This window comes from Rhinoderma darwinii, chromosome 5, assembly GCF_050947455.1.
Source record: "Rhinoderma darwinii isolate aRhiDar2 chromosome 5, aRhiDar2.hap1, whole genome shotgun sequence".
NCBI classification, from domain to species: domain Eukaryota; kingdom Metazoa; phylum Chordata; class Amphibia; order Anura; family Rhinodermatidae; genus Rhinoderma; species Rhinoderma darwinii.
The window spans coordinates 313,385,579-313,401,905 of NC_134691.1; the positions used below are offsets into that span (position 1 = coordinate 313,385,579).

Below are 16,327 nucleotides of genomic sequence, written 5' to 3' on the forward strand. Positions count from 1 at the left end.
TGCTTCCATTTTTCTAAGTGTCCTGACATGAGCAGTAACGGTTTTCTGGCACTTCTTGTTTCTGTAGACGTCGGTGTGCATCAGTGCGCATGCGCACGACTCACGTCGCTGATAGGCTTATACCTCTAACCCCTTCGATTGGTTAAACGATCTTTCCGTCTTATAGTCTATGGGCCGGTCCATTTAGCATTGTTCCTATTGGCTCCTTATAGGCTCACGCCCACTCACACGTCAATCCGAGGTTACAAGAGAAGCTGGTTTGGAACACGCCGTTAGTAGCCCCATTTGAACCTCTGAGGACGCTACGTGTGTAGAGAAACATGTCGGGGGGCTCCTTACCTTGTTTTAATTCAATGCTCCACTGGAAGTTAGTTACAAGTTCCAACCTTAGTTGTTGTAAACACAGCGTTCTGCAGGCGCTAATCCTAACACTTATACATCAGATTGTACTGACCGAGTGCGTCTCTGGCAACGTGCCATGCAAACTTTTCATTGTCAGCTAGCATTGGCTATTTTTAAAGTGTGCGGTTTTTCTGCTTATTTAGGAATAATTAATAAAAGTTATATTTTATTCCATTTAGTTAGCTGGAAATTAGGGCTTCTCTTTGCTTAATGGCAAATTAGTTATATTTTGTGCTACTCTAATGCCTGCCGGCTACTAGTGTCCTTTATTGCTCTAGTAACTAGATTTGAGGCCCGGACGAAGCAGGGAAGGGTGTCAGACCATACATGACGGACACATGCACGCTGTCACAGACAAGATTTTTCACATTCAGCGCAGGTGGGCATGAGAAGAGGAACGAACGAGACTGATTATTACCATAAAAGGTGCAACATTTTTGCAGACCATTATATACGGTCGTGGAGGAGTTTAGGAGAGGGGATAACGCCAATGAACTTTTGACAGCAGCGGCCAGCGAGGGGTGAGTAGAGTTCAATAGGTGAAATGCTGGTGACAGGTTCCCTTTAACGGGTTAATAATAAATATAATAATAATAGTTAAATAATCCTTTTTTCAGATTTCAAGTTTTAATTTTGTCTCTCTTTTACATCTTTTAACTAAGAAGGAGAAGTATTTTTCTGAGTAAACAATGAATACATAATCTGTATAAACGGTTTATATTCTACATTTATACTTCTGCTTTTCAAACACTTCTATTTTGTTAAAGGGGTTGCCTCATCGAGCTGACCCGGTGATGTGCCAGCTTTGGAAAACCCCCACTGATCAGATGTTGCCAATGGAGGAAGCTGCATTCTTCCAGGATGATTCATTTCCTCTGCAGCGGTCGATTACCCAGTATTGCAGTATTATGAAGAGTAACTATCTGCAAGAACGATTAAAAATAAATTTTATAAAGTAATAATTACTAAAATTGGCTATTTGCCAATTGTATCTGATAACAGGCAAAGGCAGATAGTATCAGACTGAGGAGAATGTTCTGTCCAGCAGTACATAATTTATTGTGATTTGCACACACTGGGTTGAGTCCTAGAACACAGGATAGGACTGCCCGGTGCTATGTAACAAAATATTGTCTGTGACCCCTGAGGACGCACTCGTTACATAAACTATATGGAGAGCAACCCAAAAATTCCCTTCACGAACCGGAAGTGGTAGGACATGAGTCACGTGTCCCACCAGCCCTGAGTGCAAAGATCAGGGAAGAGAAACTGCGCATGCGCAACCTCATGCGCTAGATGTAGGAAACGAGCAAGCGACAAAAATTTCACTCGCATGAAGCCTGTACCGAGGGTGAAATGAGGATAAAAAGGAACGGAGCAGCAGCAATTTACAAAAGTATATATGAACACACAAAATAGTACCTGTCCCTATCCTTTCCCTATAGAATATACACAACGTAAATGATGTTACATGAAAGGTGGTGGAATTATTTAACATGCATATATGTATATATATATATATATATATATATATATATAATTACATACATACCACAAATAGATGAATGAAAATGTATTAAAAATGTAACTGATAAAGTGAAAAACACAATGACATATTCATACACATACGCAACTCAACATACATTACATGCTAATTTACACATATGCATCACAAGTGCTTACAATGATCAAAATGCAATGTGACAATACAGTATATATATATATATCACCCATAAAAGAACCCCATTATGTGTTAGTTCATATACCACACAAATTGCTTAATAAATACATGAACATTTAATGTGTATGACAAAATTATTATATAAAAAAGTGTAAAAATAATAAAAAATATATATATATATATAAATACATATAAATATTAATAAATGAATATAGTGTATTAAAAGATTAATTGGGAATTTAGAAGATGCACATATACACATATACAACAGACAAAAATACATATATATGTAAAATATAACAAGATGCATATATGTGCATATTCATATATATATATATATATATATACACACACACACACATATATATCTGAACATCACATATAGAATAAAAAAATATTTATTGATTAATTGGAAATTAATTCATCACTTGATTTATGGATAAACATATCTATAATTACCATATCCATTTATTAATTGAATCAAATGCATTAGAATAAAAAAGTGATTAGAATGAGATAATATAAATTAAATTATTTCGATGATGAAAAACGTGAAAAAGTGTATACAATGTTAAAACACAAACTGATGTGAAAAAAGGTGTGAAATCATAATAATGAATGTGTGTGTGACAGATATGTTAATAAGCAAACATTAAAGAATGTTAAAAAGTGAAAATTAGTGACAATAAAGATTTTCATTCACGCAAGAGCGTGTGTGTGTGTGTGTGTGTGTGTGTGTGTGAGTGCGTGCAAAGTCTTGGGTGAAAAAGCAAATAAATAAATGCAAATGAATATAAAACAATGCATATGTTGTGTCCCTACACCACGTGGAATAGAATATAAAGTCACAATTAATATTTATTACAAAGGTAAATACATGCGCGTATACATATGTACCATACATACACATACATATTAATGATCAAGGGATTGCATGATTAGGTGCATAAGAGACCATCACTAAGACGAAAGTCATCAACCTCGTCCATAGACAGGCTGCTCGGAACGTTTAAGGATAAGGTTATATTAGGCTCGAAGAACGTCAAAAGAGTAGGTCACGGCAAACTCATGAGTATGTTACTGGCAATCTGTAAAGAACTAAAATAGATAAAAATTAAACAATGGAAGTTTGCTAGACACATTAGTTCAACAAATTAAAAACAACACCATGGGAGATCCTAACACCCCTTACAGGAAAGCTGCAAAACCCAAATTTTCATTTAAACCTAGGGGTTGCACTGACTTCAGTTTCCAAATCCATTTGGATTCCAGTTTTAGCAATTTTCTCATCAATGACCCACCTCTAAAGTCAAGTTCTTCATGGTCAATGCCTTTCACATGAAGGTCTTTGGAATTGCATCTATGATGTAGAAAAAAGTGTCTCGGCAGAATTTTCAGAAATTCTACCTTTTCAGGTATAGTGCGTGTAGAAACGCGTAGGGACACTTCATGCTAGTTAGTTGCAAATCTATATTGGCAGCTTGTATCAGTGAGTTACTGCTGAATGAGAGTTGGTTTAGGACATATGGCAATTGGGCTGATGCTCTTATTTACTCGCACTCTCTCCTCAGTCTATCTGCTTTTGCCTGTTATCAGATATAATTGGCAAATAGCCCATTTTAATAATTATTACTTAATAAAATGTATTTTTAATCGTTCTTGCAGATAGTTACTTTACATTTAAATTGAACGAATACTGTTTATCAGCAATTTAGTGCAATTATTGCACTATTACATAGCATTACATGGCGGCCATTCTAATGAATGGTCAACCATGTAATTCATGCATGAGCTGTGCCCACCAGAAAAAGAGCCACTTTTTGTTAGTGGTTGTTTGCTTTAGCTAATACAGAGCAGTTGCAAGTGGGGGATCCCATTTTATGACATCCATGTGCCTAATATGTCATATTGAAAGAGATTGTCCCTGATTTGTGAAAGCCCCTTTACACAAAATTATATTTTAAATCCACCAGCGAACGTTAGGTCATTTGAAAAATTTATTTCGTTATGATTTTGGCTCATGGTTGCCAACCTGATTTTTTTTTCAGGACAGTTCCAATAACCTGTACAAGCTAAACCAATTTTAACAACAAAAATCATGGATGCATCACATTTTTTTTTTTACAGTTCCTGGAGAAAGTGACCTATTTTTATGGACTGTCAAGGAATTTACGTACAGTTGGCCACCCTGTTCCGGCTGCCGGCAAGAAATAACTTAGCCCCCGCCTGACATGGAGCATCATTGTTGCCTAGCAACACCTCTCATGGGAGCCGTGCGCTAGACAACAAAAGCGATTGTAAATTTCTGGATGAGCAGCATTTACATTCACAGATTTTGCCACCAATGACAATGACTTTCATGGTAGCACGATTGATGAACATTTTATTAATTTATTTATTTCTGTTACTTACATAGCACCAACATATTCCGCAGCACTGCATAGAAGTTGTTCTCCTCACTTACTGCCCTCATTGGGGTTCATAGTCCAAATATCCTATCTGTATATTTTTGGAGTGCGGGTGGAGTACCTGGAGGAAACCCAGCAAGCACGAGGAGATCATACACACTCTATGATGGTGTCCTTGGTCTGATTTATACCCTGAACTCCAGCGCTGCAAGACAATAATCCTGAGCACTGAGCCACCGTGCTGCCCGATTTAACGAGTGATAATTTTATTATTTATCGTCAATATTTCCATGCATTCATACTGGGCAATTATCATTATTACTGCTCAGAGACTTGTCAATCTTGGCGATAACTGGTTAGTAAATGGGACTGTAGTTGCAGGAAAGATTGTTTGTTTACCTACTTCTTGTCTGTAAGGGGCTTTGGGAACAAAACCAATCCTCATCTTTGTTGATCTTCATAAAATAAACCCTTCTCTTCCCTGCCATGGAGGTGTCTTTCAGATGCTGTTTGCACACTACATGTATATTACCCTTATAATTGCTGACCTCTACCTCCCATCTTAATATAAAAGCGCCATATCCACCACAAACAGCTGAATGTCAGCAAGATAACCTAATGCCCCGCACATGCAAACCCATCTCAATAATCCAGGAATGGCACCAATTAACATAATTACAACAACGTTATGCCAGTTTTACCATTTACAGTCTCAGGCCAATTTAAAAGTCATCATATACAGTCTTATTAAAAAAAAGTGTACATTTCATAAAAAAGTACTCTTCGGTATACAATATAGATGGAAGGATTATCATCGATATAGGAACCCAGTAATTGGCTTATGGTATTGTTAATAGAGCGTATCTGCTGTGAACTGCCTGGTTTATGTAGTCTTATAAAGAACTAAAGAGCACTATAACTTTTTATAAATAACAATAAAATAATAGAGGACATGCAGCACTCTCATCTATGTGGTATAGTCTCTGGTACAATTCTGTCTCCAAATTATCAGAGACTATGACTATGGATAGGGGTAATGGTGCAGTTGGGTAGGGAGGAATTTGAGGCATCGCTGTCATGGAGGTGCCAACAAACCACAAATTTTTGCAATAGGGTTTAGACACAGGGTTAGGTTGGCACAGTCTCCAACAGTTGAAAAATAAATTATAGGGACACTTGAGCTTTGACAGGGCGTTATTTGTTGGGGCGTGGCTTTCCATGAGGTGGGGTTTGTTGGGGAGTGGTTTGTCAGAATATAGATTTTTTTCCTAAATATTTCCTGTATACTGTCCTCACTACGAGATCCTTACAGTGAGGACAGTATAGGCAGTGGGAATTGCCCACAACAAAGATATCAGGTGCCATTTGCAGTTATAGTTACAATTTTTATTAAACCTGGATAATCCCTTTAATCCACACGCCAAAATTATTCCAGAACCCATACGCCAAAATTCAGACCCTAATATTAAGACAAGACCCCAAAATATAGACCCCATAATTTTGAGACCAGACCCCACAATTCAGACCCCAGACTATATCACAAAATTCAGACCCCAGACCAGACCCAATAACTCAGACTGCAGACCAGACCACATAATTATGTCCTCAGACTCCTCTATTAATCACTCACCTCTCCTCGATCTTGGCGTCTCTTCAACAGTTCCAGTTCCTTTTCAGCTCCGAACTCTGCCGCACACAGTATCCTACTGCCGACCAGTATCAGGACGCTGTGAGTGGCGACTCCCAGAGCTTAAAGGAGGCAGTAGTGAGGAGAGGTGAGTAATATGGGCCATTATCTATTGGAATTAATCAGATTGAATTAATAAAAAAGAAAGGAGATGATTTAAAAAAAAAAACGTTGGTATGGTTTAGGGGGGGGGGGTGTGGCTTGTGTTAAGAAAATAAGGACAATCCTGGAAAATTTGTGACTATTGGCAGCTAATGGCCCTGGGACCTGAATCTTTAACCCAGATGAAGGGAAAACTAGATAAGCCCCTGGTGGGTTTGAGGGTTAGTTACACAAACACAAGATACATATATAGTAGCTGATGAACGTATGTTACATCAAACTAGCAAAAGTAATCAAACTAGGCCCCCCTCTCCTGCAGCAGAGACCCCTTAACTAGAATGTCTGCTGAAACTGCAGCATAATGTAACAGAAAGGTAGAGCACAATTAGAATTCAATAAAAGATGTGAATTAGCCTAAACTAGTGCTTCATTATGGTTCATATTGAGTAGATGGGCCAGGCCTATGGCACCAAATTAGCCCTGCCTTTATGTTCCTGAGATATAACTTCTTGGGAACCTTTGAAATAAGAAAAGCACACTGCAAAGAATAAGCACCTGCACACATCCATTGTAATTTAAGAAAATGAAAAATGACAAGGTGCCGTTGTGTATTCTGCCTGCATTTATTCAGTGTGGCAAATTTTGTTTTTCTGTTTCCTCAGGGAAAATTTACAGTAATAGGTATTCCTCACTGCAGTAAAAAGAAGAACCCACTATGAGCAGCATATTATGGGATGTCAATAGAGAACACAACTCATATTGAGCTTTATGGATGCCACCAATTCATAGGAGAAGAAGATATAGCTTTTTATATTTAGATCACTCCAAAAAGGACAAAACCTCCTGGAAATACACAATAGTGTCTGAGAAGAAAGGGTTTCTTTGTGAAAAGACTTTAAAGCGTAATACAACGGACAGAAGAATCACGATGCTAAGATTTTCATTACTTGGATGGAGACAATTATTTGTGTACTTCTTTATAAATTGACACCAAAGAAGAACTCATGCAGGACAAGAAAATATATCCATAAAAGGTAGAGTCCTAAAAATATGCAAAAGCATACGGACAAAATATTAATGCACACACAGACTGGATCAAATAGTGGGCTTACCTGAAGCCAAGAAAAAATGCCACATTACCAATGCACAGACAGAGTACAAATAGGGAACATCAACAAACTAAGGCCTCATTCACACGACCGTAGCCATGTGTGCGGCCGTGAATTTCAGGTCTGCCGGCAGCGCAGTGTCACCCACGAGCAGCCTGCAGAACACGGCCGTAATAAGACATGTCCAATCCTTCTGCGATCCAGGCTCCCGGGCCATGCACGGACCATGAAAACCACGGTCGTGTGCATGGACCCATAGAAATGACATCAGCAACAAACCCATTTCTGCTGAATGGTATCCGCAAATACGGTCCGTAGTGCATCCTTATTGCATACGTATATACGCATCCGCCGAAAAAAAAAGAGGCCTGGTTGATGGGAAATCCCCTTTGTGTCGCTTAGCAACACTTCTATATTTGCGGATGGCTATCCGTATTTGCGGACGCACCTCCGTAGTCATCCGCAATTTTGGCTTCCCCCATAGACTTCTATGGAGGACTCCATGCCGCAATTGCGGAACAAGAACGGACATGCTCCATAATTCCCGGCACAGTTCTGCGGCACAGACACTCATCCGTAGTGATACGGAAAGGTGTCCACGTTCGATGGAAGTGAATGGATCCGTTTTTGGATATTTTTTACGGTCGTGTGAATGATGAACATGTATGCAAAGAAGTAATAAACAATGAAGCATACAAAAAAGGTCTCATATGTGAGAGACAAAAAGGAGCATAAAAAGTGCAAGCGCAACAATCAGTGATGACACATATACTGATGGCAAGAAAACCTAAGAAAGGCGACACACCCGACATGCATTTCGCAAAGAATGCTTCGTCCGGGCATACCGAGAAGAGCCAGGTTGAAGCATATATATATATATATATATATATATATATATATATATATATATATAGACAGCAAACTACAGGAGTTTCCTATCGCTGGAGTCCCCGGGCAGAAGATCAGCTAGCACTCTGACTGGGGACTTCAGCATTGCTCGCTGTTGTTGTCAATCCCGCACCGTCCTCTCTTCCAGTGATGCCGGCATGGTCTCTCCTGAACAGGCCTGCTCCAGCGGAACGACGCAGGCAGCGCAATTAATTCATTGTGTTAGCTGCATCACAAGAAGAGCGCCAAATAGCGAGGCAAGGAACTGATGGTTCCCTGGCCTCGCCGACACTTTAAATTGTATCCGAGGCCTAAAGACGCAGATACAATTAAGTACAATAGTGTCTAACCCCCCTTTAAGTGACCTGACTGATAGTCAGTCAGGTCACAGTTCATTTTTTTTAGGAAAAAAACAAACCGCCACTCGTGGCCTGTTTAGGACTCTATTTTTGGCTCATAGGGTCAATAATCAGTAATAATATATTATAACCTTGGGGCTCCATAGCAATACTAGAAATTGGGCCCTTTTCCAACATGATCACCAGCACACCTTGTGGATGAATCTGCCATAAGTTCAAAATAATTCCACGTCAGACCTTTGCATTGTTTTCTGCCCGTTTCATACTTAGTTTAACAAATAAGTCACGCACAGCGCAATTGAAACTGTGCCCTGGTATTAATTAACAAATATCCTGTTGTCTATTTTTACTTTTTTTTAAGTGGAATCAGGGTATGCGTGACCTCCACTGTCATGTTATTATTTGCATTCAAGTGCAGGAAGCCTGCAGTGTTCTGTATAAGGGGGGGGGGGGATGTCGTAAAGAGGCTGCGGAGCGTTAGTGATTGATATTACCTGCAAAATGTATATTTGTATTATACAAATCTCAATACTTCTAATAAGTATATATTAAAAAAGTATTGACCTCTTTCATAAATTGTACTGTTAGAATATAGCATTCATTTATTACAGTATGTAAAGTCATCTTGTAGCCTAGTTTTAATTTCATGCGACTCGCCGCTAAATCGCATTCTAAAATAGTGGTGCGTCGTAGACAAATCTGAATTTTTTTTTGACCCGTGAGTGACATTAGACCAATGTGTCCGTGTAGTCATAGCCTTATTGGGAACTTTTTGGCCAAAAGATCTCTTGGTTGACAATTACCACATATCCCTGTCCTGCTTAAGAAGCTCCCATCTCAACATTTGTATGTGTTTAAAGTTGGATTCTGGTTGCACCAAATACGTTTAATCATTTTATAGTGAAAAGTTAGGAATTGATACAATAAGTGTATAAAAAGTTGCATAACTGTTTTCAAGAGCTCTGCCGTTCCTATTGAATTGGAGGCGTCTTTCTTTTCTTGTGGAGGATTAGAATCAGTCCTGGACATGTGACACTCATGCAGGTGCACGACTCGTTACAATTACAGTACAGTTATTAGAGCAGAGTCATGCATCTGTGTGATCATCACATGACCAGGACAGATTCTGTTCCCTTGGAAGTAAACAATACATTTTCCATTCAATGAAAACAAGCAGAGCTCTTGAAAACTGTTAAGAAATTATATACAATGAAAAAAAAGGTAAAAGGACAGACGTGTACAATTTCTGTTTCGAATGGCTGAATTCCTCAAATAAAATTATAATTCCCCAGACACCCCCTTCAGACTTCAGCCTCTCCCAGACAGTAATGTGCCTCATGAATGCACGGATAACTTTGCAATGTAGAAGAGCATTTGTCCGCTTTGTATTTATTTCAATAGGCAGGGTGTGTAAAGACCGACTTAAAAACCTTGGCAAATAGACTGTTTGCTCTTCTGATCACGCCAGCCTACACAATTCTACTTTTGAAAATGCCTTTGTTTTCCTCCTTAGGAGCTGGCAGGTTTTAACACTTTTCTTTGGCATTACTTGGAGTTTCTCCTTCATGTCTCATGTCTAATAACATGTTTTAAGGTTCCTGGCTTCCGTTGCGTTGCAGACATTCACCTTTGCACTTTCCGCGAGGAATGTTATTAATCATTTTTCCAGTTTAACACGCCTCTATTGTTGCTGACATTCGTCCTATATACAGACGGCATTATAACCACTTACTAAAAAAGAAACACCATTAGTAAGTGTCATCTCATAATCACCTAGGGTTCCCCCTTACGCCCTCCTTGCTATTAAACCAGTTACTTTATCCTACTTCTAGAGTTATCTCTTAATCTTACCTCTCTATAAGTATTATCTGGGATCTGCTACAATAATAATATAATCCACTTCTACATCTATTTTACCGTTGTTCACCTTTATATCGGAGTCATCCAATTGCAGAAGAACTGTGGGAAACACTTATTCTATTGACTGGAACATCGTAAGATTTAATATCAATCTTTGCTCACTGTGGGATGGTTCACATGGGAATTTACAGGCATATCTGATGTATATTCTCTCTGTTATATATATATTGAGGTTGGGTAGGTCTTATCCCCTCTATAAATACCTTGTAAGGCCAAATCTTGAATATGGGATTCAGTTTTGAGCTCTGCATTGTTAAAAAAAATATACGAGAACTGGAGAGGATTCAAACCGGGCGACTAGAATATTAAATGGAATGGGAGGTGTCTCTTAAGGTACTTTAACACGGCCCGACCTGGGCCGTGTAAACGAGCGCCGATCAACGAGACAGCTGGTTGATCGGCGCTGGTTTGCTCCTTTCTCAAGAAGTTAATATAGGGACGAGCGCTCGTTACTCCAATCGCTTGTCCCCATGCATTATTATCATGTTCGCAGCCCATCTCCCTGTTTACACAGGATGTGCTGCCGACAACGATCATATTTTCAGTATTTAAAACGATACAATCAGCTGATGAACGAGCGTTTACTCATTCATCAGCTGATCATTGCCCAGTTTACACAGAGTGTTCTTTGAATGCTCATTTGCCCGATAATTGGCCAGTGTAAAAGGGCCTTAACAATGAAAGGCTAGAAAAATAGAAAATTTGGGCTTGTTCAGGTGGAATAAAGATGCCTTAAAAGTAATCTTATTAACATGTAAAAATATATGTGGGGTCAATACAAAAACTAGCACATAATCTGTTCTTTCCAAGGACTTTGCAAAGCACCAGTAGACATTCATTGTGTGTGGAAGAAAGACGTTTCAGACATCAATATAGGAAAGGGTTCTTTACAGTTAGAGTACTGAAACTATGGAATGTCCTACCCCAAGAGGTAGTAATGGCAGATACTATGTCAGCATTTAAAAAAAGGCTAGATGATTCATTACTGAGGAAATGCAAAGAGGGTTATAATTAATCTAGCAATGAAAGACGTGTAATTGGTTGAGAAATTAACTTGATGGACCTGTGCCTCTTTTTCAGCCTATGTAACTATTTAATTTTGTAATATAACTAGTGACTTCGACTCTTAGAACTCTATAACTTATAACTCTTATAAACTAAAACAAATTAAAAGGGAAAGGGAATAACCAGAATCTCCTCTGTTGTGGGACTTTCCTTTTAAAGGTGGAGGCGAATACCTCAGGATCACACAACTGCCAATAGGTGAGGGGTGCTGCTACTTCTCCCTCCTCCCTCTCACTTTACAGTGACTAATGCACATAGCACAAAGCATGCTCACAACACCCTAAATATAAGCCAATAAGACATATGTCCAGTTACCTCCTGTAAAGAAAATCTCTGCAGCTGTTGGTGCAGCAACTCAGCACCCATCATTATGCAAAAAATATATATAAAGAGTATGTATCAATATATATTTTTAAATAGTAAAAATAAATGATACATTCCCTTTAAGAACATTTGTATTCTATCATCAAGGTTTTACTATGATTTGTTCTTATTAGATACGAAGTGGAATTTTTTGTTATTGAGATTAGTGCACAGTAATAAACCTACAAGTCCAGCAATAGGCGCCCAATGGGTGGGTCATGCTCAATGTAGACTAATGCTTGATATTGGTGCCAGACCTATACACACACACAACTATATTATATATATATATATATATATATATATATATATATTATTTTTTTTTTTTCTTTAGATACATATAAATATATCTATATAGATATATCTATGTGTATATATATATATATATATATATATATATATATATATACACCACATACAAGTACCACAGCACAAGTGTATTGATGTATGTACCGAATGGCGACTTCTGCATTAACACCCACCACATAGTTAAAAAGATGACCTTGCCTGCAGAGCATACATCTTATATGGTGACCTAGCAACACAGGCCTCCTGTTCTGAATAAATAAATATATATATATATATATATATATATATATATATATATATATATATATAGTATATATTATATTATATATAGTATATATTCGTTTCAGGGCTTAAAAGCATCAAGTTACACCTCTACTGAGAAGGGGGCAGGGACGTAACTGTAGGAGGTGTTAGGAAGCAGTCACACCCTTGCTCTGTTGACTGTGGGGGCCCAAAAGCCCCTCTATGCCAGAAGAAGACAACAGGATTAGAATTTGCCCAGAGAAGGTTGGGGGGGGGGGGCATGTTACAGGTTTTGGATTGGGGCTCAGGATTTACACCACTGGGTAGGGATGTTGGTGTTATTATCCCATTTATTATCATGCCAGTCTTGTTTCTGCATTATAAATAACATCATTGACCTTGATCACAGGTTCGTCCTACAGTTTTGGTCTATGGAATGTTATTTATTATTGTTGAATTTCTAATATTTTTACTCACGTTTTTGAAAATGAAATATTAATAAAGTCAAAAGCCACGGAACGCTACTACAGAAACACAGAACAATTTACAGAAACCTTTTGATCGCTCCAGTAACAATATGTAACAATAATGATTAGATGTAGCAGAGTGAGTGAGATTGTTTTTCACGTGCTTTTGCATTTATTGTGCTTTTCATGTTATTTTATGTTCAATAATAGTTTTTCTTTACATTTCACATAACACATTATGGAGGTTTTCTCCTAGAATGCAATCATTTCTGCACACAGCTATATAAACAACACCACAGAGAGTCATTATTTCAAAGACTGTTTTAAAGGTAGGTAAAACTATATTTAATATCTTCATTTCACACACGTTTGTACAAATAAAAAAGTAACTATGAGAAAGCCGACCGACTGGGCTCTTCAATGTTGAAAGACATTAAACTGCCCCACCTGCCAGTCTCATCACCTCACTCTATGGTATACATGGGTTACTGCCCCTGTTGCAATAGGAAAGTCTTAGGCCCCATGCACATGACCGTAGATTTAATCCGTAATTATGGACCCATTCATTTCTATGGCCGATAGACACCTTCCTGCAGTGGCGTAACTACCGCCGTAGCAGCAGTAGCGGCTGCTACGGGGCCCGCGGCATGGGGGGGCCCGTGTCGCCCGCCGGCATGGGCCCCCACCATGGCCGGAGGCTCCGCTAGCAGCCGCTATGGCTGCTACAGCGGGACGCCACTGAACACTACGGCAGAGCAGGGAGGTATCTCCCCGCTCTGCCATTAAACAAAAGACATGTATCCCCTATCCACAGGACAGGGGATACATGTGTGATCGCTGGCAGCAATAGGGAGAACGGGGGACTAAAAGTCCCCTGAAGTTCTTCATCACAAACCTCGGACTTCCGGGGTCTGTGTCGGCAGCTCCGTAGAAATGAATGGAGCGCCGGTCACGCTTGTGCGCATGCATGACCAGCGCTCCTTTCATTTTTAGTGAGCTGCGCAGACGCCGGAAGTCAGAGGTTAGTCATTGAGAACTTGGGGGACTTTCGGTCCCCCGTTCTCCCTATCGCTGCCAGTGATCACACATGTATCCCCTATCCTGTGGATAGGGGATACATGTCTTTTGTCGGACACGCTGTAGGTCGCATATTTTTGGGAGGGGGGACGCTCTATGGCGTTCCCTACAGGGGGGGGAACGCTGTATGGGGTTCCCTACAGGGGGGAACGCACGCTGTATGGCGTTCCCTACAGGGGGGGCGCTGTATGGCGTTCTCTGCAGGGGGGGCTGTATGGCGTTACCTACAGGGGGGGGCTGTATGCCATACAGCCCTCCTGTAGGGAACACCATACAGCGTGCGTCCCCCCCTGTAGGGAACCCCATACAGACCCCCCTGTAGATAACGCCATACAGACCCCCTTGTAGATAACGCCATACAGACCCCCCTGTAGATAACGCCATACAGCCCCCCTGTAGATAACGCCATACAGCCCCCCTGTAGATAACACCATACAGCCCCATGTAGATAACGGGGTCTGTATGGCGTTATCTACAGGGGACTGTATGGCGTTATCTACAGGGGACTGTATGGCGTTATCTACAGGGGACTGTATGGCATTATCTACAGGGGGGCTGTATGGCGTTATCTACAGGGGGGCTGTATGGCGTTATCTACAGGGGGGGCTGTATGGCGTTATCTACAGAGGGGGCTGTATGGCGTTATCTACAGAGGGGGCTGTATGGCGTTATCTACAGGGGGGGCTGTATGGCGTTATCTACAGGGGGGCTGTATGGCGTTATCTACAGGGGGGCTGTATGGCGTTATCTACAGGGGGGCTGTATGGCGTTATCTACAGAGGGGGCTGTATGGCGTTATCTACAGGGGACTGTATGGCGTTATCTACAGGGGACTGTATGGCATTATCTACAGGGGGGCTGTATGGCGTTATCTACAGGGGGCTGTATGGCGTTATCTACAGGGGGGACTGTATGGCGTTATCTACAGGGGGGACTGTATGGCGTTATCTACAGAGGGGGCTGTATGGCGTTATCTACAGGGGGTTGTATGGCGTTATCTACAGGGGGGCTGTAAAAAAGGCACTATCTACAAGGGTGGGGGGGGGGGTTGTGTGACACCCAGGGGAGGGGAGGCCCCAGTCAAAAGTTTGCTATGGGGCCCAGTCTTTCCTAGTTACGCCCCTGCCTTCCTGTATATTTACTCAAAGGTGTCCGGGCCATAGAAACCTTCTCTAAAAAATAGGACATGTCCTATTTGTTTATTTTATGGACCGTGCTCCCATACTTTATAATGGGAGCTGTCTGCAAATGTGGACGACTGTCCGCGGCCGGCAGTGCCCGTAATTACGGACCATGATTACGGGCACGGTCTTGTGCATGGGGCCTTGCTCCTTACTGTCAGAGATGGAAATTATTTAATATGTTAAATAAAAGTTCCCTAATAAAGGTTTATAATTGGAAATGCTCTCTTTGCGCATAGAAGTATTACCAATAATAACTAGTAGGGCCGTGGGAAAATTCTAATTCCCCAAAACTTGTACTCAGTGTTCAACTGCAGTAGCAGAGTACATGATTGTGAGAACCCACCCTACAGCGATACAGAGCATGTGATATGTTCTTATTTAATTGCAGCCTAAATTTTGCTGTTGTCATTTTACTTAGAAGACCAATTTTCAATAAGATCTAAAAGGTTATCTGTGAGTAAGCCCATAGGAACCCAAAGTCAGCTTTAAAGGGGTATTTCCAACTGAAACATTTATGACATATCCACGGGATATGCCATAAATGTCTGATAGATGCGGATCCAAGCACTGGGATCCGCATCTATTTAATTCTGTGGATTAATGCGGAGAATGAATGGATAGGTGGCCACGGCTCTCTACACTCATTCCTATTGGAGTTACGAAACAGCCAAGCAAGCGGATGCTTTAACAGGTGGGACTGGGGTCGGGTGAGCCACTTTTAGTGACAGGGACCTGCATCTATCTGACATGTTTCAGTTGGAAATACCCCTTAAATGGCATCAGAATCAGGATGCGCTGGAGGATACACTGGCATCCCGGCTTATATTAGAGGAGCCGTCAGCTATATAAAGTCTGGCTATATATTCTTTAGCGTTATGTTCTGAAATTAGGGGAAATTCGCCAGGCTTAAAATAAACTACATCGGTGGGAAATGCACCAACTCTATTAATAGGTGCACCGTATCTTCGGCTGTGTAACAGAAATTAAAATCTCCGCCTGCTATGAGCAAGTTTAGATGTCCACCATAACTTACAACAGTTTCTGGCGTAAGTTATGGCAAATA

At 40.4% G+C, this 16,327-nt stretch overlaps 1 long non-coding RNA gene across 1 annotated transcript in view; it reads right to left on the reverse strand.

The window, feature by feature from the left end:
* Window positions 1-16,327, reverse strand: part of LOC142653000 (uncharacterized) — a 74,660-nt gene that overhangs the window by 21,857 nt on the left and 36,476 nt on the right. The window lies entirely within an intron of this gene.